This window comes from Solanum tuberosum, unplaced genomic scaffold (genome assembly GCF_000226075.1).
Source record: "Solanum tuberosum cultivar DM 1-3 516 R44 unplaced genomic scaffold, SolTub_3.0 scf00664, whole genome shotgun sequence".
NCBI lineage: Eukaryota > Viridiplantae > Streptophyta > Magnoliopsida > Solanales > Solanaceae > Solanum > Solanum tuberosum.
Genome location: NW_006239604.1, coordinates 106,822 through 116,641, shown reverse-complemented (window position 1 = coordinate 116,641; position 9,820 = coordinate 106,822). Strand labels below are relative to the sequence as shown.

Genomic DNA, 9,820 nt, shown 5'->3' with positions numbered 1-9,820 from the left:
TCAAATTAGTTAATAATATCTTCAAGAAAGTTTCGATATTTATTTTTTTTCTCAAAATTTATTGTAGAAGAAATAGAGTAGTGGTAGACTGGTAGTAAGCCAAAGGGGGGAAAAAGAATAAATAATGACTAAAGAAAAAAGGAATTTTAAAGATTAATATAGTGGAATAGCAAAGAGACAAAGAAGACAAAAAGGGAACAACTGAGCTTTGACCCTTCTAGATTCTAAATGGATCCCAATTGTGTCCCTCAAATTATACTATTTTCCATTAGTCCAACTTCATAGTGATTTAGTTCTAAGCTAAAATTCCTTCTTTTTATGAGTTTGGGAGAAGTCAATTGAGTTAATAAAGTGCAGTCTTTGATCAAGATGAGTGCAAAACTATAGAAGGTAAAGGTACAACCTTTAACCAAACATTAATTGTGTACATAACTTGCTTCTTCTATTTCTTATTATTTTGCCGTGAATTCCACATCGACTTGAGCTTGAGATCTCTAGGTTCGATTCATCAATGTTGGTATCTCAGTCACAAATTAATGTTGTCCTCAAAATACCTCATAGTTTTTAGTCAACTATATCCTTATGGATCTAAATATGTTTGGCTAACTACGACGAAATATAGTCATTCTAAGTAGAATCCATTCTTACGATATGTCAAATAGAGGGAATCAGTCATGTAATAGAACCAACGAAAGTTTCACCATGAAAAATTCCAAGAACATGAAATGAATAAAATTAACTTACTTGGCAAAAGTGCATTTGAAATCCCACTTGAAGAAACAAGAATCTCCTTCCCCAATTTATCAACATATATAGTAGTAAATAGAAACTACAGTGGCAGTGATATTGACTCCACCAGTGATAACAATAGACAAAGCTGAAGTATCAGCACCAAAACCAATAGTCTTAAACAACACTGATTCATAGAACATAATCACATTGATTCCAGTAAGTTGCTAGAAAAATGGAATCATAATTGCCATGGTGAGATGTGGCATATATTTTTTTGCAACAAATTCCTCCAAGGGTGTTCTATTTTCCTAGAGATTTCATTTGCCACAACTAAATCGTTAAACTCTTCATCTATATCTTCAACTCCCCTAATTCTCTTTAGCTTAAACTTGGCTTTGTTGTGATTACCACATTCTATCATGGAATTTAGGTCTCGGGGAGGAACAATGAGCCTACTGTGATGATTAATACAGGTACCATGGTACCTCCTAAGCTCAATCTTCACCCCCCATGAATCTTGGCAAAGAAATAGTTCAAGACATGGGCTCCAAGTATACCAATTATGATGGACAGTTGAAAACCAATGTTGAGTGCTCCTATGTACTTTTATGGAGCCATTACAGATAGGTATAGTGGAACAAACTCCAATTCAATGAAACAAAAACAATGTTAATCACCATGCAACAAAGATATCAAGCTTAACTGAAACTAAAAGAAGAAAACGACAAATAATTAGTCCTCTATTTCAATTTTTTAGTGTCTTATTGTCATCGTTTTTGCTCTGATTAAAAGAGAATGTCTCTTTCTTTCTACATAGGATGACTCTCTAATTTTAACATTCTACCTAACATGTTTAAAATGTCAAGATTAAGATAGTATTTTGATACATTATACACATCTTTAATTTAAGATGTATGTTCAACTGCAACAGTTTGTTGGACTTGTAGTATGCAGATCACAAATTTATTGTTATATATAAAAATCAGTAGATCTCAAACTTGGCCAAATGAGACAATTGAGGCATTTGAACAGTATGTTGAACCAAAATTCAGATTTTTTGTTGCTTAAATAAAAATAAGCACAAAATGCACTTAGAGGTTAATCCAGCTAGCACATCTTTCTTACAAACTCTTCATCTAACATCCAAGATTGCTTCTCCTTTATGAAATAGCATCTTACTATTTCAGAACAATGCACACAAAGAAATAATTACAGAAAGGGGTCTAGCCGTTAATTACCTCTAACGCGGGTGGCGTTGGATACTTGAGAAAATCTGGATCTTCTTGTTCCTAAACTTCCTACACATCTTCAAAGTTGTAGAATTAATTGAATGAGGTTTACTAAAGCAGAAAACTAAGGAGCAAAGATTTTGCAAGGTCTTTTTGCGCATTACTGGTGGAATATATCAAATTTTTCCATAACTATTTGTCTTTTTCTCTAACTTTTTACAAGTCAAATGTATGTAACACCTAGTAAAGAAAACTTGAATCTTCGATATAGGGATGAATTTTTTGCTGATTAATCCGAGTGGGTGTTTCAAAGTATGGTTGATAAGCTATTTGAGAAACTTCTCCTAAATTTTGAAAGCTAATCAAATGATTTGGTTTGGAAAAATAGGAGAGACTGAAAGGGAGGGTTAAAGAAAATTGGAGAATCATCGAGAAGCAGAGTAATTGAAGAAAGAACATGCGAAAAATACAAAAATACCCTTGGTTTTGTTCTAAATAACACAGAATAGACCTATGTCCAATTTTGGCTACACAATGTACAATCAAACTATGTAGTGGTCGTCCTGCTCTTCATCTTGTTGCCATTCTATAGAAATTAAAGTAAAGTAAAATCTTGAAAGAAAATTCATATAAAATTTCGTAGTAAATTACATAGAACTAATTTTTCACATTACCAAAAGTATATTTATCAAAATTTTGACATCTATTCAATACCTAACAAAATTTAAAATACTGTATCAATAAAAATATCTTTAAACAACTCCTAACCAAACACATGATAGATCTCTCTTGTCTTCATCTTCAATAGTTTTAAATAGGTCATTTTATTTTAAAACGGAAAAGGGTCATATTTGCCATTATATTCTTAGAAAAGGGTCATATTTACCCTTGTTATACTTTTTTGATATATTTGTCCTTGCCATCCAACTTAGAAGCCATATTTACCCTTCATCCGTTAAATCTCCATATTCCCACATAAATTACCTATGTGGCGCCCACGTGGATTTTATTTCCTCCTAAATAAATCTAAAACATTATTTAAATTTTAACTGCCCACAATTTTGTTAAAGTCGACGCACCAACTGATCATGCCACAAGCTCAATTAAACTAGACTCAAGTTTTGATTTATGATTTATGATAGGTTTATGAGATGAATTAATGGAGTTGAATAGGGGAATGAATATTGCAGAGCTTCCATTGATTAATTTGGAAGTCTGGAGAGGAATACTAGAGAACATAGAAGTTTAGAGATGGCAAAACTGAAACACCACCCTTGAACAATCAAATCAGATCCACCAAATAAATATATTTCCGAACAACATTAAATAATCTTAGATATTTAGAAGTTTTCTAGTAGTTGCATCGAATTTAGTCTCATCTCATCCCCGTTTCTCCATGAATAACCACCGTGTAACAATCATGTAGCCACCAGAAACCAACTTGAATCCTCCATCTCCATTGTTGAACTTCACCTCACCTTCTCCACCGTCTGAGCCAATCGGAAAAACAGAGCACGTACGTGTAGATTGTTTGTAAAAATTCTACCTTTTTTTTTTAATCAAATCGAGATTAAAGATGAAAGTTGGTTGTACTTAACAAAAAATTATTGGATTAAATGTTAAAATTTGTATGAGTTCTTAATCTTATTGTTGTATGATGTGAAAAACGATATATATAATTTTCTATGTTTGTTGTATAAAACGCCCATGGTAAAAAATTAAGCAGAGGAATCAAAGTTGGATTTATTTTGGTCAGTGGAAAGGATTTAATCGTGTGGGCTGAGTTAAAACAATTTAAATAATGTTTAGATTTAATTAGGAGAAAATGAACTCCACGTAGGTGCCACATAGGTGGGAATAAGGAGATTTAACGGATGAAGGGGCCTCAAAGTTGGATGACAAGGGCAAATATATTAAAAAAGTATAATGAAGGGTAAATATGACCCTTTTCTAAGAGTACAGCGATAAATATGACCCTTTTCTGATTTTAAAATAGATCAGAACGGATGAATCCATTTGCATACACACACGTGATTTGCCTCAAACGACTGTTACAAGCCTTTTTTTAATTTTCTTTTTTCTAAGTTGTTTAAGACTGTTTAGTACATGCCCATACATATACTATAATATTGCAATAATGTATCAACGAGAAATATATATGTGCCAACATGAATCATGATCTCTATCTAACTGTAATAATGTGTGTTACTGATTTCCAAGATATATGGTAGCTAATAAAAAAGTGGAGTATTATTTTATGCCATCATACATAAATGTGTCTTTTAACTTGGTCTTAATTCATATCTATGTTTTTAATTTTGGATGTGCACAAGTAAACACTTAAATTTATATAAAATTAAACAAATAGACACATTTGCTTTAGGTGTTGAAAAGCGATACATACCGCCATAATTTGCGATAGTAATATAATTATTGTTATATTATATTTAACAACAATAATAAAACTTGCAAAATGAATCTCTCTAGATTCACTGTATTATTGATAATAGCTAGTGGTGATGGTGACTGATACCTGACAGTAATAAATTATTGTTGTGTAGTAGCATGTGGGTATATATAGTTATCACTATCTAGAATGAGACTTAACATACTGAATTTTACTTGTATATGTTCTCAAAGTGACTTATTTCTTGGAAAATAACAAGAAGTAGAAAGATTCACTAATCATCTATCAAGAGGAGAATAGCAAAAAGATCAATTTTTTGGGCAATAACATCTCTAGAGGTAGTGACCAACAGCAATCATCAGGGAGAATCACCACCATCAAAATCACAGTCCCAACTGTTCTGATTCTTCATAATTGTTTTCTAACAATACAAAAATGTAGGTAAAACATACAAAAATATATATATTTCGATGCCTATGTAGCCATAGTCTTTACGAAGATTCAAATTGTTTGGCCAGATTATTTTTTCGCCAACTTGTACTTTTAAGAACACATTTCACAAAGGTGATAAAACTATTCCTACTAACTATATATCCACAGCTCATGGCAACAGTCTTCCATATCTCTATATTTTCCAGTTTTAATAATTATCTTTCTCATGATGGCTTCGTTACAGTCTGTGATAATATTTTCCATATAACATTTCTTCATAGAGCGTGGCAACGTTGGAATAATCTAACGAGACTTTTTGAGTAATCTAAACGAGAGATTTACTCCAAAAGTCTCGTTAGTTTACTCCAACCGTTGCCACACTGTATGAAGAAATGTTAGATGGAAAATATTATCCCAGACTGTTATGAAGCAATCATGAGAAAGATATTTGAAACTTGCAAATTATAGAGATATGGAAGAGTGTTGTCGTGAGATTTGGATAGTTAGTAGGAAAAGTTTCATTCACATCTGTCAAATGTGTTCTTGAAAGTACAAGTCTGCGAAAAAAACAGTTTAAATATTTGGAAAGACTGTGGCTTCCTAGGCCTCTAATAAATATATTTTTGTATGTTTTGCTGTATTCGTAAGGCTCTAAATCAGTTCATTGACATGTATTGCTTTGTTTCTTAAAATATCTAATATTGTCAAGAAAACAACTATACATTACGAAGATGAGTTTTTCAGATTTTTAATATCCTAAGAATTTATGAGATATTTCTTCAAAGGAATATATGTTTCGTTTTCTCTTTAGCTTTGAGAAAGATAATCTTTGATGTCACAATTTCTTTGTAAACATTCAAGATCATAAGATATTTGACATGCAATTATATCTGTTTTGTGTTACTCCATTTAAGAACTACAATATAGAAATATTTCTTCCTTTAAATTAGCTATATGTAATTAACAACATTCACTACCCTTATTTTATAAAGTTTTAATCTATTACTCAAACGCAAAATTTTAGTACTCTTGTGTAATTTTTTAATTCATCGACATGTTACGCGTGAAAAGGAAAAAGTTGAACAATATATTTACCTACTTTCGTCCAACTTTAGTTAATTAATTTAGCTTTAAGATTGTAATCATTGAGTTGAATGAGATTAAAGTCCACAAATCCAAAGTTTCTTGCTAAGGTTTTTTCATTTTTATAAATAGTAACTATATATGGTAAGAGGTTGGGGTCTTATATCGATCATCTTCATGTATATATACACACTAACTTCGATCAAGCAATTTATTTAGTAATATTGTTCTAATTTAGCGAAATACATCCTAACAAATAAAGAATTATTTTGCGATAATTATTCAGCAGTAGTAATATATATATATAGTTATCGTTATGTTTTATTTATTAACACTAATGAATAAGAATATTTATAACAAATACTCTTTATAAATGTTGTTTAGAATTTTTTTCTTAACACAACATTCTGACAATTAATCACTTAATACTAATTAAATGATATTATTTATTGTATTGGTAACAATACTTTAACTACAACATTTTGGTCACTCAAAGGGATCACGCAAGAAGTTGTAATTTTTTCAGGATAGTTGAGATATGATGATTCATTTTCCTCCTCCTTTTTGTTTTGGGAGTTATAATGAAAAATTAGAATATTAATTATCACATTTGTAATTTCTCTCATTAAGGCAACTAGACACATCTTTTTTGTCAATTTTTTTTTTAAAATTTCTCATTTCATGTTCGATATTCATATTAGAATCTGATTAATTCAAACTGTTTAAGGCTTCTTCGGCTACAATACTCCCTATCAAGAATTTTTTTACCCCCAAAATTTAAAATCGAAAACTTTTTGTCATGGTCCCTAGCTATTTATTTCCTTTTTTCCTTCTTTCTTTGTTTTTTTCTCCCATTTGTTGCTATTTTGTAAAAAAAAAAATTATATAATTATTACTCCAACTTTTCCCCTCTCCATGATGTTTATTTATGTGCTCTTCAGCAGATTAACTTTTTCCTTCCCCTTACAATATTTCCGCTCATTATAGGTAAGTGATGGTGCAACATTGACTTTGTAAATATATGTTATTTTTTTGTTTTTTCTTAAGATCATGTATCTGTATAATGGTAAATAATTATCTTTATTGGCTATGTATACAAAATCATTATTATAGCTTAAGTCATTTAATAGTGTAAACATTTATATTAACTAACAATAGTTAAATGGTAATTGTGTATATTCTAACTTACCTTATATATCTATTAGTTTAGAATAAAAACCCGCAAATTAAATAATTTTTTTTCATTTATAATTTGGAACTTGCTCTCTCAATTTCATGTGATAACTCAAAATATTGAAAATATATTTTGGCTTTTCATTTTAGGATGAAAGTAGAGAGGACTCATTTTCCATCAATTCCAAAATTAAACTTCACAGACCAAGCATATTCTCTGATATTGTTCAGTGATTACAAATATTTTGGAACCACTAAAAAGTGAAATTTAAATATGTCATGTTATTCTATCTAATAATTATAAGCATTTCTATTGTGTCATTCATACTTTATTTTGGCCTTTTTTTTTTTTTTTTTTTTAAATAAATTGATCTTAAGGTCTTGTCTTTCAGCTCTTTAAATAAAAAATTTATGGAAAATATCTCTAATATCTAAAAGAAAATCACAAAACACAAGTTTATATTTTAAAATCATAATACAATGCAAAGTTATGTCTTACGAGCATAATTTTACCCCTACAAAACTTATGATGTTAGAAACATATGATATTATTATTTAAAATAAAATAAAATAGGGATAGAGAAAACAAGATTATAAGATGGAGAATCGAATAGGTAATCAACTAACTGTGTTGTAAATTTTTTTATTAGAGACATAAGTTCAATTTAAAACACACAAGTTATGCCTTATAACAAGACATAACTTGGTTTCTACAAATTTATGCTGATAAATTCAGTATCAAACACACAAAGTTATTTCGTAAGAGGAACTTATTTCTACATAACTTATGTTGGATAAGACAAAAATTCTCTAAATTTATATCGAGAGAATTAGACATTACACAACTATATTACTTAATTCCTATGTATAGAACTTATGTCAGACAAGACAAAAGTTTTTAAAATTTATGTCTTGTGAAATTAGATCATAAATAAGAATATATTGATCCATATTTTTTTATTAAATAAATAACAATACAAATAAAAATTAAAAATCACCCCCAAAATAAGAACATTTTGTGCAAAAACTTCATTTCTTTCCTGTCTTGGACCACTATGGCCTAGTTTGCAGTTTAGACTGCTAGATTGTGGGTTTTGAGCTTACAAAATTCAATGATCTGCAGTGTATTTTGTGGATTTCTCGCTGGAAAAAACTACTCATTTTACGTTGGAACAAGTGCATGTTCGAATCAAGACTCAAATCCATGCTTGCGTTCAGGGGCGGATTTACGTTAATGTAAGATGTGTCATGTGATACTACTTCATCAATATCTTTTACCATAAACTAAATTTTTTTGGCTGAATTCGGATTAGTTAAACACCAAAACAAAAAAGTGAAAAAGATATTGGCTAAAAACAAATTAGAGATTATGGTAAAGTAGTAAATACTTTTTCATTTTTAATTAAAAGTCTCAAATATTTTTAACTTCAAGGTGTGTAATGTCAAGCCCCGAGCCTATACCCTGGGCGTGGCCGGCATTCGAGAACCATTGCTGGCCCCAAGCAAATCCTTAGCCTGGCTTACTTACTCAGTGAAAGACTTAAAAACATAAATACAAAGATTCAATGCATCTCTACTCAACTGCTTAATAAAATACTTAGAACGTTTTAAAAGTCAAATATTCAACTTAGCCAAAATGGCAACTCAAGCCTTAACATATGAAAGAATAATGTAAAGACAACTGACTGTCTAAGAATCCTCTAAAATAAAGAGGGATGTCGGGACAAGACCCCCGATCATCCTAACAATGAAATACTGAAAGCAAAGTAAAAGGAGTCCTTCGGAATGCAATGAGGCTTACCAACTAACTATGAGTGCTCAACTGGATCAACGAGGCGTTGGGTGATGATCCTGGTTACCTGTGTCTGCATCATAATAAGATGCAGGCCAACTGGCATCAATACATTGAATGTACGAGTATGCGAGTTGGAATGCTAAACATAACATAGGCTTGAAAAGAATCTGAAAGGAACACTTACCTTGACTCATGAATAACTTAACTCAATATAAAACAATAAAACACATGCAATATATGAAAAGCTTGTAAAACAGCGGAAAACAACTTAGTTAGTTAAAGAAAATGCAATAACAAACTTAACTTTGCTCATATAATAAATTAATATAGTTTCTGTGGGAGATTCTCTAACCGACAACCATCACTATGAGTCTAAGTGGTGATACAACGTCTTGCCCACGCTGCCAGAACTGTCCTATACTTTGCAGTCGTATAGAACGCCTTATCTAAGTGGATCCACTAGTCTATGTTAAAAGCACACTTACGGATTCATCTAAAAAGTATGATCCTTTACTACCCATGATGGCTACATGGTTTATGGAGACTTGAGTTAATATGAACTCGTATCCCCATATCGGTGCTCAATACTACTCCCAAAATATACTTAGCTCATATGTTCTTAAAACAAACTTCTTTCATTGGTTTGAGATAATTACTCAAAACTTAGCTTAAAAGCTCTCTTGGAATCGATGTTCCCTTTCTTTTTCTTTTTTTTGCTTAGGAATGGGAGGATTTATTTATTCATAATCATAGTAGTTTTATACATACAAAAGAGGAACTAATCTAAGCTTGCTCAAATGTGAAAATATTTTTTAAACTCTTTGGAAATACATAGTTCTCATATACTTCTTTGAACAAATGACTTCAATCTTTACTCTTTACTCTTTACTCAGCTTGAACTATAAGTCTTAAAACAAAGTTAAAACGTTTGTGAAACAAAGTAAGAAACATACTAGTAGAAAGTTAAGA

The 9,820-nt window shown here is 30.6% G+C and overlaps 1 pseudogene; it reads right to left on the bottom strand.

Moving 5' to 3' along the window:
- Positions 1-721: 721 nt before the first annotated feature.
- LOC107058885 (sugar carrier protein C-like) overlaps positions 722-9,820 on the bottom strand; it is a 21,375-nt pseudogene continuing 12,276 nt past the window's right edge.